Below are 15136 nucleotides of genomic sequence, written 5' to 3' on the forward strand. Positions count from 1 at the left end.
TAAAACTGAGAAACCTTTGGGAAAAGTTTCCCAAGGAAAACCTGGTCCAATTTTTATATTTTTGTGAAGTCTTGGCCTATGCTAATGGAAGAAGAAAATATTTTTTATGACACAAATAGATCTACAAGTTGCAATACCAAGATATAAAAATAATTGCTCTTCCAGTTTTATGTTCCTAATTTTTCTGCTAACGTATGAAAATATTTTTAAATGAAATATAGCATGTTTTGTGTGTGTGTGTGTGTGTGTGTGTGTATAGCTATATTTGCTGAGAAAAATATTGACTAACGTGTGTAGTAGCATTTCGGGACTAGAATTGTTACTCATTTATGAGTCTGCAATGCCACTGAGTCTGTGGGGGAGAAGCTGTGCTTTAAAATGATTCTGTAGCTTTCCGCTAGTGGCGTACAGAATCCTTTTGGAGTAATAAGACCTATTCGAGTGGGTTCTTCTGAAAAGAAGAACATTTCTATATGTTTCTATATGTGTTAGTAAAAAGAGAAGGCATTGCAGTTCTGGACTATCTTGTGAGTAGCCAGATATGGGGTGAAGAGAAGCAGCAGAGAAGCCTTCTGGGGAAATTATGAGATGGGGACAAAATCCTGCCACCTGTACCAAAGATGTTTTTGAAGTTTGTAGAAGTGTGTGACTTTATCTATTGCATGCCAGAAACAGCACTAATTAGGTACTCAGGAGAAAAGCAAGTTGGAAGACTGCAGTTCTAGTCTTAGAAAACTCTGCCAACCCAGTTGGTCATGGGCCATTGTCATAAGGTGCTCTGCCATGCATTTGCTTTGGCCTGAACATGCGTTTTATTTCCTTGGGGCACTCTTCTGGCAGAATTTGGATAACATCACTCTGTATTTCTTTGAATATCACACCAGGAACAAGACCTCATTGTGTTTGGGATTTGGTGGGGTTTTTGGCTTTTTTTGGATTGCATTATGAAGGAATACCCTTGTGAGCAGAATTTCCTTTGCTCCCACTGCCAGTAGTAAACAAGGAAAGGAGTGGATCTGTTTGTGAAACACAAAATGTGAAGTGAAAATATTGTAAAGAATATGAATGGTAGAATTTTGAGAAATAAAAACATCTGGGTTTGGTGTTCTTTATATTATAGTTAGCTTTAAGATTATTTTAATAGGAGACATATAACAATCAGTTGGAATTTTCTGAAAGTTTGCTTTCATGCTGTTGTATTACACTGTAGGGCAGAGATATCTATTTGTATTTTCAAAGACGGATCTTTATGACATAAGTGGTGCCATTAAAAGATCATAAACATAATTGGATTTATTAACAGTATGTTTTATGGCATAAAAAGATGTTTACTGCTTTAAATGCTGGGTACAATTTCCTTTTTCTTCAGTAAGGCTGCCAGAAAAAAAGAAAAAGCTTCTCAGGAATCAGAAGTGGAAGGGACCTGAAGAGGTCAGGACCTGCCTTGGGGCAGGATCAGCTCTAATCCACTGCTGAGGGGTATTTCTGTAACCTTCGCTCAAAGACGTCCAGTGGTGGAGATTCCTTGAGCTCGTCAGGCAGTCTGTGATAACACTTCCTCTTCTCACTATTATGAAGCATTTCCTAATGTCTAACCCAAATCTCTCTTGATGCAATTTAAGGCTATTGCTTCTTTTCTTATCCCCAGTGGACATGTAGAGCAGTGTATTCCTTTCCTTTTTGCAGCAAACATATATATTTGGAGACTGATGTGCATCTGCCTTATCTTTTCCTTAGATGAAACACTAGTCCTTTAACTTTTTCCTTAAAGGCAATTTGTTTTAAATTTCTGAATATATTGCACTTAGCTGGTCTCTCTCTAATCAGCTCACTCCTTACTTGAAGAACTTGGAACTGGGCATAGGATTTTTAGATGGCCTAATTTCTATCATTTTAAATAGTACAGAGGGGTTTCATTTGTCTTCTCTGTGATCATGAGTCTCCTCTTTGTTGATGTATACATATAAATAACAGTGTATTTAAAATACAGATGCACCTCTGAGGCACAGGGTGTTACATGAGAAAAATGGTGCTGGTTTATGCTGACAGATACTGTGCAGCCCCTGGTTCTGTTACTCTCTTGCAGTGCTGCTGCCAGCCAGGCATTCCAACACAGGCGCTGTTCTGTGTTGTTGATTATTCCCTCCTAGAACTAGAACTTTTCATTTGTCTATATTTAATTTTATCCTATTTTTTCCTAGATACTCCTTAATTTACTAAGATTTGAGTATAACCTTAAGCCTCCAGAGTGCTTGCAGCATTTACCTCTTTAGTCTCCTCTTCACAGTTAATAAATGGTTTCTCTAATACACTGGACAAGATAATGTGGAAAAGAGTGAATAATAACAGACCTGGGGAAGACTGTTGAGGAAACCCTCTCAGTACACCAGGTAGTGCAATATTGAGCCATTGAGAACGTCTTTAAATTGCATCTTCTGATCAGTTTAACACCTACTTCACAGCATTTTCAGCTAGACCTTTTTTTCTATTATCTGCTTAAGTTATGAAAGAGAAGCAAGGTTTAACTAAAATACATGATACTGAGCTATTTATAAGACTGGTTACATACCAGTTTATGTGCTGGTATAGACAAAATTATTACAAGACATTTTTTACTCTTTCTGAATCCATGCTGCATAGGACTAATCACCACCTTTGAAAGTCTGTGAATGGATTTGTACAACTGTTTGCTCCAAGATTTTTCCAGAAGTTGAAACTGTCTCTAACACAGTGGAGTCTACATCTATTCCCTAGAAAAACCCGACAAAAAACAACAAACAACAGCAACCACCACCAAAAAGCCCCTCACAACACAACCCCCTTTCCCCCAAACCCAAAAAAAACCCCCAAACCTAACCCAATATTCAAACAACAAGCAGGAAAAAGCCACGCTATTTGTTTGCTCCTTTCCTGTCTTTTGGGTCTCACTCACTTTCTGCCAAGTACGAGATTATCTTGTTAAATGAACACATCATCCTGATATGTGTATCCAGTGAAGTAGGGTAGATTAAATTCAAGGCGATGATAGAAATTATCACATGATTAGTGATTTCAGAATTTATTTCAGTGTCATTTGTGTGTTGACCAAGGTATAAGGTAAAGCTTAAAGTAGAAATACTTAATTTAGTGAGGAAATTATTTCAAAACCTCCATGTAACAGCAGATCTGTTAAAATAGGTTAGTGCTTAGCAAGAAATGTTAGGTTTCCTCTTGGAAAGATGAGGAAAGCACCTGGCAATGTACTTTAAATCATTCTCCAGTATTCCTCAGATTTTTAAAGAGATACCCACAACATTCCTGTCATGATAAGGAGCAGTGTTATCTAAGGATTTCTCCCTGGTATGAATTAAGCAGTTGGATCTAAAGTAATCGTATAGGTTGCAAGGGAGTTCACTAGGGACACCTTTTGACATAACCTCTCATTTTCAGATTGCTCTTTGTTGGTGGGATAACTGCTCAGTGAGGCAGAGGAGAAGTAACAATCACCCTGTAATAGAACAATATATAAAACAAAATAAGCACAGTCATGACAACATGGCCAGAAATCTCCGAACAAAGCGAAGAACAAATAAATGTGGAGAATAATGAAAAACAGACACATGATTCATTCAGATGTTCAAACACAAAACCCCTAATGAACAAGTTGGAGAGGTTTGGCTGCTTTTGCTTTTTCCCTTTCCCTCCCCTCTCTCCCTCTTCCCCTTGCACATTTCCCTTCTGGGCCTACTGTATTTGCTAATTTAAAAAGTTGGGGAAATGAAATAAAAGAAACCATTCAAGAGAAGTGTTAATCTGAAACGTGTAGACTCTTCTCTTTCCAGCCCTCGCCGCCCACCCTCTCCAGCCTGGCTTGCCTTTGATAGACCTACGTGCTCAGAGCTGAGGGAATGAGTAATGGTTGTTTCACAGTACAGTTTCCATACCTCATTGCAATGGAATACAGAACAGTTAATCTGCCAAATACACAAGCCCATTTCTTAGAGTATGAATTACTGTCATCTGCGTCTGCCCTTGCAGACACTGTAATTGCATGCATGCAGATTTGCTTCCTGGTTTAATCAGGGGCTTGCATGATTTTGAGTATTTTGCTAGTACCTTAGAAGATGAGCACAGGAGAATGACTAAAAGTCTGAAATCCCACCTGTAGGAATTATTTTTTTTAATAAATAAAACCTATGAATCACATTAATTTGTAGGAGACAAACACTTTGGTGGTACATTCTTCATTTTATGTACATTTTTTCAAACCATGGGTGACTTGATTTGTTGAATAGCAGTGTTAGTCTTAGGAGAGAAATGTGCTTAACATGACAAGGGGAACTAAAGTGATTCTGTTTATAATTTTAATATTTCATTATGCCATTTTTCTTATTGAGAAACGTTAGCAATGATCTATTTCTTTTTAAAATAAGAAAACTGGGGATGCAGATATGCACTCATTAGGATTGTGGTAGGTTTATGAAAAAAAAATGCCATGAAGTCATCTTTGTTAACCCACCATATATCACATACAATTTTATTTCTCCAGTTGCCTTGCTGTTTTTCAGACCAGGACTTAAAATTTACCATGACCTATTTTATAAATGGAGAGTTTATTTGTGTAACAAAAATGGAATAACTGGAGGCTTACTATAAATGCTGGAGATAATTGGAATGGCATGATAAAGTGGTGTTTCATATCTCCCAAAAGGAGTCTGTCCTGTCTTGTGTAGTGTTGCTACTCATCTGCTTAAGTTCACCAGCATCCCTAAATACTCTAATGCATTGGAGCTTAATGAGCTGGAGGCTTCTGCTCTGGTGTTCTGATAAACAAAGCTTACAATCATACAGTAGATACACCTTGGTATGTATGTTAGATAAAATACTTTCAAAACTTTGAATTTAACAGAGTATTTTCTGCACATATTCTATGAAGAGTGAAGGTTATTTGTGATTAAATAAAATTACACATTTTTACTTCATATTTTTAAATTAATATTCTTATCGTTGAGATGGCCCAATTTGGTTGTGACTAGCAATGTGAAGCAAGTCTATGTAAAATAAGCTGGTGGGAAAGAGCTAAGCTACATAGAAAGCTATTTAGTTAATAAGTTTTATTTATTGGGAATAAGCTCAAATTACAATAACTGTGCTGTGTAATTTATGATTCTCAGAATTGCCATTTTGAAAGGGAAAAAAATCCAGACAAGTAGGTCTGTGCCTGATCACAGACTGTAAACTGTTCACACTAGGAGGGCATGCACAGTGTGCTTCAAGGGGAAATGGATCTTGTAGAAAGTAAGTAATTTGTAAAACAGACTTATTTAAGTTTGAAACTCTAGACTTGTGTAGCTAATAAATCAGTCCTGTTTTCGATGCCAGAGTAGCAATAGATGTGCTGATTTTTTGTGCATTAGTTTTGTTTGCATTTTTTTTTCCTTTTTGACCCACTCCAAAGCATTATGTAATCAGTGTCATAAAAGTTCTCAAGTTATTACAAGTGTAGCGATATGGAATATTTTAGTTCAGCAGGTTTTCTGAGAGTGAGGCATTTGTGAAAGCCGGGCACGTGCTGAGTGTGGGGCAGGAGCTTGGCAAGTTTTGTCTGTGGCTCTGCTGATCCATCTCACTATTGACCAGTAGCAGCCACAACTGATCTGGTCCTTCTGTTCCTGGGTCTCCTGGACAGAGTCCACAAACTATGCTGAGTGGTACTACTTTTGGTTAGCAAGCCAGCTGATAAAGCCAGATCTCCAGGGCTAGAAGGACAAAGTCTTCAACAGTGTCAATGAATCCCCACTTTGAAACAGTTGAAAGGAAAAAAGCAATGCTATGTGTTTTGATAAGCTACATTAAACAGTATGAGGCTAGTTGTTTAAAATTTGTAAATATTTGGAGGTTTTTTAGTCTGTTTTCTGGGGTTTTTTTTTAAACTTCAGTGGTTTTTTAGTTTCACTCCTGTGGTTTTTATAAGTAAAGGTTGAAATAATATTTTTTTCTGTTTAAATTAAAAAGTGATATTACTGTGGAACCACATGAGACCAAGAGTCAAGTTTTAGGAAAAAATACCTAAAGGAGACATCTAAATACCATGATGGCAGGCATACATCAAAATGAAGTGAAAAGAATTGCCGATAAAAAAACATGAGGTTGTTCTCTAACAAATGAAGTGTAAATTCACACCCTAGCTTAGCAAATAGAAGCTTGTTTGATCTCTGGGCTCATGAGCTATGATGCTCTGTAAATCTGACCACTTTAGGAAGTTACCAGAAACTATATGGGAGGTGGGAAAGCTGCATATATATATAAAAAAATAACTACATAGTTGTCTCCTTGAATTTACAGATGATGTATTCATGGATGTTTAGGTATTATAACAAAGCAATTTTCCTGTCACCTGTTGGTTTGGCCAGCAGGCATTATTATGTCTTGGCAAATGTGCAAGTGTTCTGCGAAATATCACTTCAGCTTGGAGGTAGATATTCTCCTGTCTGTATGTATTCGAGTGCTTTTCACATCTGCTGAAGTGGAATAGGAAAGGATTCAATGAGTTGTGCCCAGCAAGTCATTGTAGCTGGAGCATGCCAGCACTGGCCACTGCGTCACCGTGGTGAGGACCTGCCCCAATGTCTGCAAAATGCTGCTGCACCTCAACGAACATTCTTGACTGCATCTAAACTGTGCTCTGTCTCAAGCAAGACCTCTAAAAATTGTTTATTGGGTTTAAAGCCAGGTCCTCTACAGAGGAAACTCCTTCCTAATTAGTTCCCCAGACACTTTCTTAAATGGCTTCTTTGCAATTAAGGAAAACATTTCCTGCGTCATTATCTTTTCGTAAATGAACTCATGGCCTAGCAAATATTTTCTGTAAGGAGACCCAAGATGCTCAAGTATTTTGTGACATATCTAATCTGTGATTATTCTTAATTTACTGCTTCCAAAATCTGCAGGTCCATATCACTGACAAAAAATTGGTTTAACTTTGTTTCCTTCCAGAGAAATAAAAAAGTAGAATTTCCATTTATACACAGTGATTAATGTTTTGATTCATTGGTCTGTTTAAAACTTTGCCAATAGCTTAGCATGCACTTGAAATGCATTTTGGGACTGGGTAATGCTAGTAGGCTCTTAGTAGTCTCAGCAGACTTGAAAATACCTATTTCATATCACAGAAATGAACAGAAGAGCATTTTTTTTTTAATCTGAACAGTGGCTCATAATCAGCTTTGTTGAAAGCTTCCTTACAATGCCTCAGCTTTTTCAACTGTCTTGAAGAATCACTTTTATTAAACTTTTTTTTCTGACCCCCTGATACAGCATCCTATACACCAGTAAATCTGTTTGGCCTCTAGTTGCTTGAAGGCAGGTCATCTCTTCTGAAAGCAACAGTACTCTGTTCAGAAGTTACTTTCTCAGAAGTCTCAAGTCCTCAGCAGCAGCTGACCAGTAGAAACCTGGGGCAGAGGCAAGAGGAGGACAGTGTCCAGCTCCTTAGTTTTGCTAGAGCTGACTCTGTTAGGCTCTCCCAGAGCATACAGCATATGCAAAACACATGCTGTCTTGATATAGTGACAATTTGATAATGAATCCAATTGACAGGCTCTTATTGAACGTGGGTACTCAAGAGGAAGCATTCTGAATTAGATCTGTGAATTACAGCGTGACTTCACTTCTGTGGTTTGCCAGCAGAGAGGTCACTGCTCGCTTTTCCCCTGTTACTGCACATCCCCCGCTTTTGTTTCGAAGAGTAGCGTTCTCTTACCCAAGTGAATTAAGTAAATGTTCTCTTTCTTGGTCGAGAGTATACTGTGAAAATGGAACACTAAGAGACCATGCCATCATTTTTATTACATCTGTCTTTCTGGGTGTCTGAGGGCTGCCTGTCTGGAGATGGTGCAGGATTGCTCAAACATGAATAGATGTGCAGCACAGGAGAAAAATCATAACTGCCAGCAATAAAGATGTAGCTTGCTCAATGCTGATCAAAAAACCCACCCACACCAGTTCTGGGGAAGGAACTGGCAGGCATTATTAATATTGCTCCATCTATTCAGGCTGTGGTAGCCATATACAGTTATGTGAGCACTAAAGCTCTAGGTGCTAATCAACAGTACATAAAACAATTGTACTCTATAAAAAACTAATTAAAAGGCAACTTTGTCCTGTGGACTTTGCAGCCCAGGTCTTTGAAAAAGAGCAGGGTCCACAATCATAAGTAATATTAGGATTTTGAATGGAGTTAAATGGCATTTCTTTAAATTACTGAATTCTCCACAAAAAACAAACAAACAAAAAAACCCAACAAAAAACCCAAATCAGTCTTTCAGCTCTCTTGAGAATAATCATACATTTGGATAACATTTAGTGAGTTTTTTCAACCCAGAATGTTTTGAGGAGAGCTAAGTTTATAGATGAGAAAAGAAGGGAGGCCATGTTAGGGGTGCTAGAAATGACTCTTCTACTTGATGAAATAGTTTTTGTCTGACTGGGTCTTCTCCAGGACCAATAATTGGCTGATGTTTTCTTCCATTAGATGGCAGTGGTGTGATATGTGGTTTCTCTGGACCCCCAAACTATAAGTTTTAATAAAAAATTAAAAATTGTTAAATTTTCTTAGTTTTGTTTCCAATTTCAGAGTCTCCAAGCTGTCAATTTTTTATCCACATAGAAGTCTACAATTTATTGTCCAGTTGAAAGCAAAAGAAGGCTGGGACTTTCGAATAGAACCAAGTTAAATATTTTCAGAAAATGGGCAGCTATGTAGAATTGACACTCAGTGCTTCTCTACAAGAAATGCAGGATGGTTTTCGTTTTGGTCTACCTGAAGTAACTAAAGTAACTCACTGGTTGCTCCTCTGTGGTGGAACCAGAGCTTGTGCTGGTTTTGGCCAACAAGGAGTTTGTGAGGGAGGTACAGGTATGAGAGTAGAGGGTGGAAATGGTAGGGAATGCTTGAAGAGAGGAATGGGAGTCACTGCAGCAAGTTGTAGCATCACAGTTGGGATAGGACATGGGCAGAGGCAAGAAAGAAGGGGCTCAAATGTATAAAACAGCTGGCTTTCTTTGTGTCATTGCTTACATAATACTCTGTTTCATTCTAAACAAAGGACAAAAAGAGTTGGGTTTTTTATATGATCTTCATATCATAAAGATCTTTCAGGTGCATTCTGTTGCTGCTTGGGATATTAGTTGTGCTGTTGTTTTTTATTAACTTATTAAATATGGAGCAGTAAACACTATTTATTTTTAAATTAATTGAAATGGACTTGTTGCCCTTCATGGCTTTTTATTAATTGAATATTTTTGCTAAGCTGTTTGCTTTCAGAGCAAAGGTTTCAGTCAGGAGATGGGGGTCAATGGGACCTCCATTTAAATGCATGTTATCTCTATGTTAATTGCCTGCATATTTAACCAACCAAGCATGGCATCTGCATAAAGTAAAGGTTTTTGTGGTCAACCTTTAATCACAAAGCAGCAAGAAGAAGTCTGAGTGACCTGGTTTGCCTGAGGTATCTTGGTTGCTCTTGTCAGTCACTTCAGCTCACAGTAAATTGCAGGGTAAATTCCACATAATTGATGGAAGATATCTTTAGAAAAAGCCCCAAAACTGAGGGGGGAAAAAAACCCCCTGTGCTCAGAATTTTAGTGTTTATTTTTGTTTATTTGTTGCATTTACTTCAGTAATTTTCTTTATAAATAGAAACGGGGTTTTATTGCTACTATAGACAGTTATTAGAGAAGAAAGTAATGGAACAGACATTAAATATGCTTGGAGTTTTGGAGACATACATATTTATCAAGTGGGGTGAATTTGAGTTCTTACATCAGAAAGAATTGCATAGCTCTGCCTGCCATGCTCTACTTTCTTGGGAATTTATTGCAGAAGTGGTAAAATTGTTACACTTAAAGGAGAGGGGTGTATGCTGTGCAAAAAATCCTTCTGAGGCTGCTGGGATTAACAAACCTCTGCTGTGTTTTCACCAATGTCTAATAATGAGATTGAGGTTTTGGAATTTAAAAGTGTTCAAGATTGCTACCTCTGTCAAATTTGCTTGAATGGGGTCAGTCAGTTCAGAAGTTATGGGAGAGGAGGGGCTGACAGGGAAATATATGTAGATATGTCTGCTGTATATTCTTTGCCTTGCTTTCTGCTTCTTTTGTAATAATTCCTGGAATCCAGTTGGCCTTTTTGAGCAAATAGGAAGTTGACACTTTTATGGACATTTCAAAGGGCAAGGGCATCATAATGTAAAACCAGAATTTTCTCCCATGTGCATGACTGCACTTATCTACATTTAATTTCTTCTTCTGGTTTATTACCCAGTTGCTTACTTTAATAAGGTCCTTCTGCAGTTCTTCACAGATGCCTCTCCTGTTTTGTCTCCTAAATAATCTTGTCACCTCACTGCTTAGCCTCTTCCTGTCACTTAGAAGCAAGTTGTGCAGTATGGGTCCTGGCAAAGTTCCATTTGGAAGTCCATTGGTGCTGTTTCCCCCTTGTAAGAAAGATCATGCCCTCTACCCTCTGTTTTTATCTTTTAACCAATTGTTTATCCAGGAACTTTCCCTCTTAAGCTATGGCTGCTTAGTTTCCTAAGAAGCCTTTTGTGAGGGGCTTGTCAAATGTCTTTGGAGATCTGAGCAGACTGTATTAGCTGGATCACCCTTACCCACAGGCTTATTGACCTTTTCGAAGTACTCCAATAGGTCTGTGAGACAAACCTACGAAAGCCCGGTTAACTCTTTCCACATATTGTATTTCCATTGATTTTACTCTGTTTCTGTAATTTCTGGTGATCGGACATCAAGTTTACAGATCTTTACGTACCTGGATCTTACCTGGGATGTTTTCAGAACACTGGGACCATGTATGCCACCTCCCAGCCCTCAGGTACAAAGTCACTTTTAGAAAAAAAAAAAAACTGCACACCACTTCTTAGTGTGTGTAGTCAGTTATTACATCCTGGAGCTCTTTTCAAACTGGGAGGGTGAATACCATCTGTTGTTGCAATTTGTTAGCGTACACTTTTGTCAATTTTTCCTATAACCTTCTCTGTGGTCATTTAAAATTAAGAGTTGCATCTGTTCTGGGTTTCCTAAGCACTCTGAAACAGCACCTAAAAATGCGATCTTTGCAATACATCCCATTTTTCTCAATCTGTGTAGGGATGATAAAAGTCCTCTATGAGCACTCCACTTACTGCTTTTCTGTATTGTCCTGCATTTCAGTTCTTGCAGGTTGTGTGTTGCTCACTGCCATGTTTTGTCTGATCATTTCTACCCCACCAGCACAGCTTGCTCTGTCTTTGCCATGCATGTTAGATCTTGGTGTTATGATCCGCTCATTGCCTTGCTTTCACTGCTTTTCTGTGACTGTTTTCTGACTGTACTATGTATTTAATTCACCCATCTTATTTCTTAAGGGTTAAAACACTTAGGGAGCCACTAATGTTTCAGTTGTATTGTCAGCACTGCATTTGAGTGACTCCATGGTTACTTTGCCACTTGTTTTGTCCACTTAGGTTCTCCAGCCTGTTGTTTTGTTTGCAAGAGGAATAGATCTAGTGATCACCTTCTGATTTTCTCAAAGGTTACCTATTCCTCCATCTGCTTGCCTGGAGAGAGAGATTGTCATCATTCCAACCTGCTCCTTCCTTCTGGTTAGCTCCAAGTTCTAGAGGGACACTTTCAGTGCAAGAAGATGCAATGTCAGCAGCTCTCAGTGGAAAAGACCCAGCACTGGATTACATCCTGCCTTCCCACCTGAGTCCTGCCTTGAACTGGCAGCTGCCCTAATAGACCTGGGCCTGTTGCACTTGTGTGCAGCTTTCCCATGGGGAAAAAATGATAGCTGGCATAGTAAATTAGTTAATTCCCACTTTAATTTCTTCTCCCGAAGTATTTGATAGGGTTGTTCCTACCACTTTTTTCTATCCAGGTAACCTATTTGACCTCCCCTCCTGTTGCTGCCCTAAAGACAAAAGCTAGTTTGTTCCTTCTTTCATGCAGTCAGACTCATGCTACTGTGGCCTCAATTTAGTTCTTGGAAATGCTGAGGTTCTTCTTACTCACAAGAGTATAGAGAAGGATTGGTGAGGAATGGAAGATGTAGCATTTAAAAGAATATTTACAGAACCAGAACAAAACAGGAATGTCTGTGAAGAAATCAGTATCAGGTATTAGGCAAGGGAAAAAAAAGTGGCCACAATGCTGGCAGCAAGGATAAGTGAGAGTAAACAGGCCATGATTCAATATGGGTGAGAGTTTCTGACCACCAGAGCAGCCAAGTTTTGGTACGGAGGGTGGAGCAAACTCAGTTTTTATGACAAGGGGAGTTGTGTCACGAGTCTGCTTGAGAGTAGGGTCAGGATTCTTGTCTGAATGCATGCACTTATTTCTAGGAGTTCCCCCAGTATTCTGCATCTGGAGTCAGGCAAATATTGTAAGATGTATTTTCATACAACTGCTTTAATAGTCTCAATAGCTGCACCCCCACAAGGAGCTGGGGAGGGAGCTGGGAGACACGTTCCCTTTAGGACTGCTCTCCTTGGGGTCATTGTGGCTGATGTGGGAAGTGGGCTCTGCTGGATGCCAGTTCAGGGCTCTTGGGACTGTGGCAGTCCACAACATTATCTACAGCCTCTCTGAGCAAATCTTTACCTGGAGGACAGCTTCTGGGGCAGCTCTTCGAAGAAAAAGGACTGGCTTTTGAACTCAAATAGAGGGCAACTGTCTCACTCATCCTTAGGCAGGCCTGCATTGGGGTGCATGGGAGTGTGTGGGGGAAGCTGTGATGGCTGGCTGAAATGCTTGGGAGCAGGAGCTGGAGGAGTGAAGTGTGGCTCTGTTACGGTTCATCTCCTTGCAAATTACCTGTGTGTTTGCCAGTGTGAGGCCTAGGAAATGTCTGCAGGTTTGCACATTAAAGAAAAAAACCAACTCCTAAATGGGTTTTGTAAAATTAACCTTCAGAAGCCCAGCAAGGTGAGCTTGCTGTGTTTTGGAAGTGAGGGTAAGGCAGAGGAATGGCTATGAAATGTTCTTCTATTATTTTAAGTGTAAGTTTCGAGTGTCACCAAGTCATTTCATATTAATAAGGCTTGTAAGAAAATAGGATTTTCAGATTACACTTTTAAAGCCCCATGTTCTCACTGTGTTTTAGGGAAGAGTGGAAGCACATGTTACCCTTAGGACTAAGTGAAACCAGAATTTTTGTTTTAATTTGGACAGTCTTTACTGACACTTGGCTTCTGGGTTTGGCATTCCTGAAAGGGAGAAGAAAAGTGGAATGTAAAAGGGGAAAAAATTTCCAGTCAACATTTGGTTTGAATTTACATACAACTTTAGAAAAGAATGGGGAAAAGGTACCATTATAATTATAGTGTAGGTCCCCTTTAACCTCAGAAAATTTAGCTGTTCTGTAAATCTCCCCTATGCCTTTCTTTTTACATGCTTCATCAGTATCTGTTATTTTATCCTGGTAAATAATGATTTAAATGGACAGAACTTAGCAATACAGAAATGTTTGGATTGGCATATAGAAAATTGTGCTTTGTTATTTATTTTACTTGTTTTATTTATTTTATAAATTGAATACCCCCCCATGTTCCTTCAGAAAACAGAAATAAGATCTAATATTATAGGTTATCTCCTCTCTGGTAGAGATCCAAAGATTGAAGGTCTAGTCTGTTCTATTAGAGACATTGTTGGGAAATACCTGAGTTAGGCTAAAGAAGGCCTTCAGTTCTAAGGCTTCAGTTGCCCTTTGCAGAGCAGTGCTATCAAGGAGCTTGTGATATATATGGAGATATATGTAAATATGAGTGTATGTGTGTTGAAGTACTTTATGAGAAGTTGATGTCTCAGTCCATCTTATACAACACCTTGAATCATTATGATGCAGGAAGAAACAATTCTGCACATTTTAAGTATAAGTTATACAAGGCTCAATTCATAAATAATAACTAAAACTATAATTTTGATCTGGTGATAAACTTTCCTAGAAAGAGTAGTTTAATTATCAAGATTGGCACTGACATTTGAAGTTGACAGTAGGGTTGAACTCATTAATGTTTCCATTTTGCATGTGTCATTTACTCTGCTTTTTGAATTTTCTGAACATAAGATGGGGCCACCTCAGGATGTGTATCCTTAGTATTAGATGCATGCTGAAGCACAGCGCTGAATAAGGCTTTGAGTTTCACTAAAATCAATCTTGATGAAAAACGTGTCAGCTCTGAGGCATCCTGGTGCTTCAAAGTTCATTTTAGGACAAAGGATGCATATAAGCTCACTGTTACAGAACCCACAAATGCTGCTGCTTATACTGAGCCCTGCACCTCGGTATTTTGTTTTATAGGACTCTTAGAAATATCACAGGCCTGAGGATATATTTGAAAAGCTTCCTCTCCCTTTCATGATGATGTAAAGGTAGTGTTCACGGGTCTGATGCACTTGGAATGAATTTGATCATTACAGCTAGACTGTGTGTCAAAAATGTTATCTCCATTATTTCAGTGAAACCGTGACTACGTGCTTAAGATGGTGGCAGCCTCTAGGAGTACGTATCCCACTCACTTGGAGAGGACATTATACTCCTGGTATTTATGTTGGCTGGCCTGCATGCTTGTTTTAAACATATCCTGTTTGGGTTTTTTGGATCACTTTTCAGATTTGGGGCTGAATCTTGGTGAAAAAATGAAATGTTTGTCAACTACTCTCAAAACGAAGGTACTGAGGCTTACGATGTCTCAAAGTCTATGATACTTTAGAGAAACACATTGCTGCACTTGACAAGTGCTTGCTTGTTCTGTTTGCACTACTGCCTCAGAAGCTGCATGTGCATCAGTCCCTGTGATTAAAATACATTTAGTGGATTATTTTGCACAGTTCTGTAAACTCATACATCTGTTTGTATGAGTGTGAATATCTCCTTTAATTATTAAATGGGGATTGCTAGATGAGTAAAAACTTCTGGAAAGCTCAGAGTTAATGTAGAAGTGAAGAGGACAATTTTCTTTGCAAACTTCTGGGAGCAAAGAAGGTATTTTACACCAACTGGCAAAGAGCTTATAGGGCACACTTCCAAACCTTCAGAAAAAGTTTCCCACAAAGACTTTTTTTTTTTTTTTTTTTAAAGTCATGCTGCAGGAATTAA

The 15136-nt window shown here is 38.6% G+C and overlaps 1 protein-coding gene across 1 annotated transcript in view; it reads left to right on the forward strand.

Moving 5' to 3' along the window:
- Window positions 1–15136, forward strand: part of RBMS3 (RNA binding motif single stranded interacting protein 3) — a gene marked incomplete at its 3' end in the record, with an annotated part of 434832 nt that overhangs the window by 122313 nt on the left and 297383 nt on the right. The gene's annotated exons all lie outside the window — the stretch shown is intronic.

Source organism: Coloeus monedula (genome assembly GCF_965178545.1).
Source record: "Coloeus monedula genome assembly, chromosome: 1".
Taxonomy (NCBI): domain Eukaryota; kingdom Metazoa; phylum Chordata; class Aves; order Passeriformes; family Corvidae; genus Coloeus; species Coloeus monedula.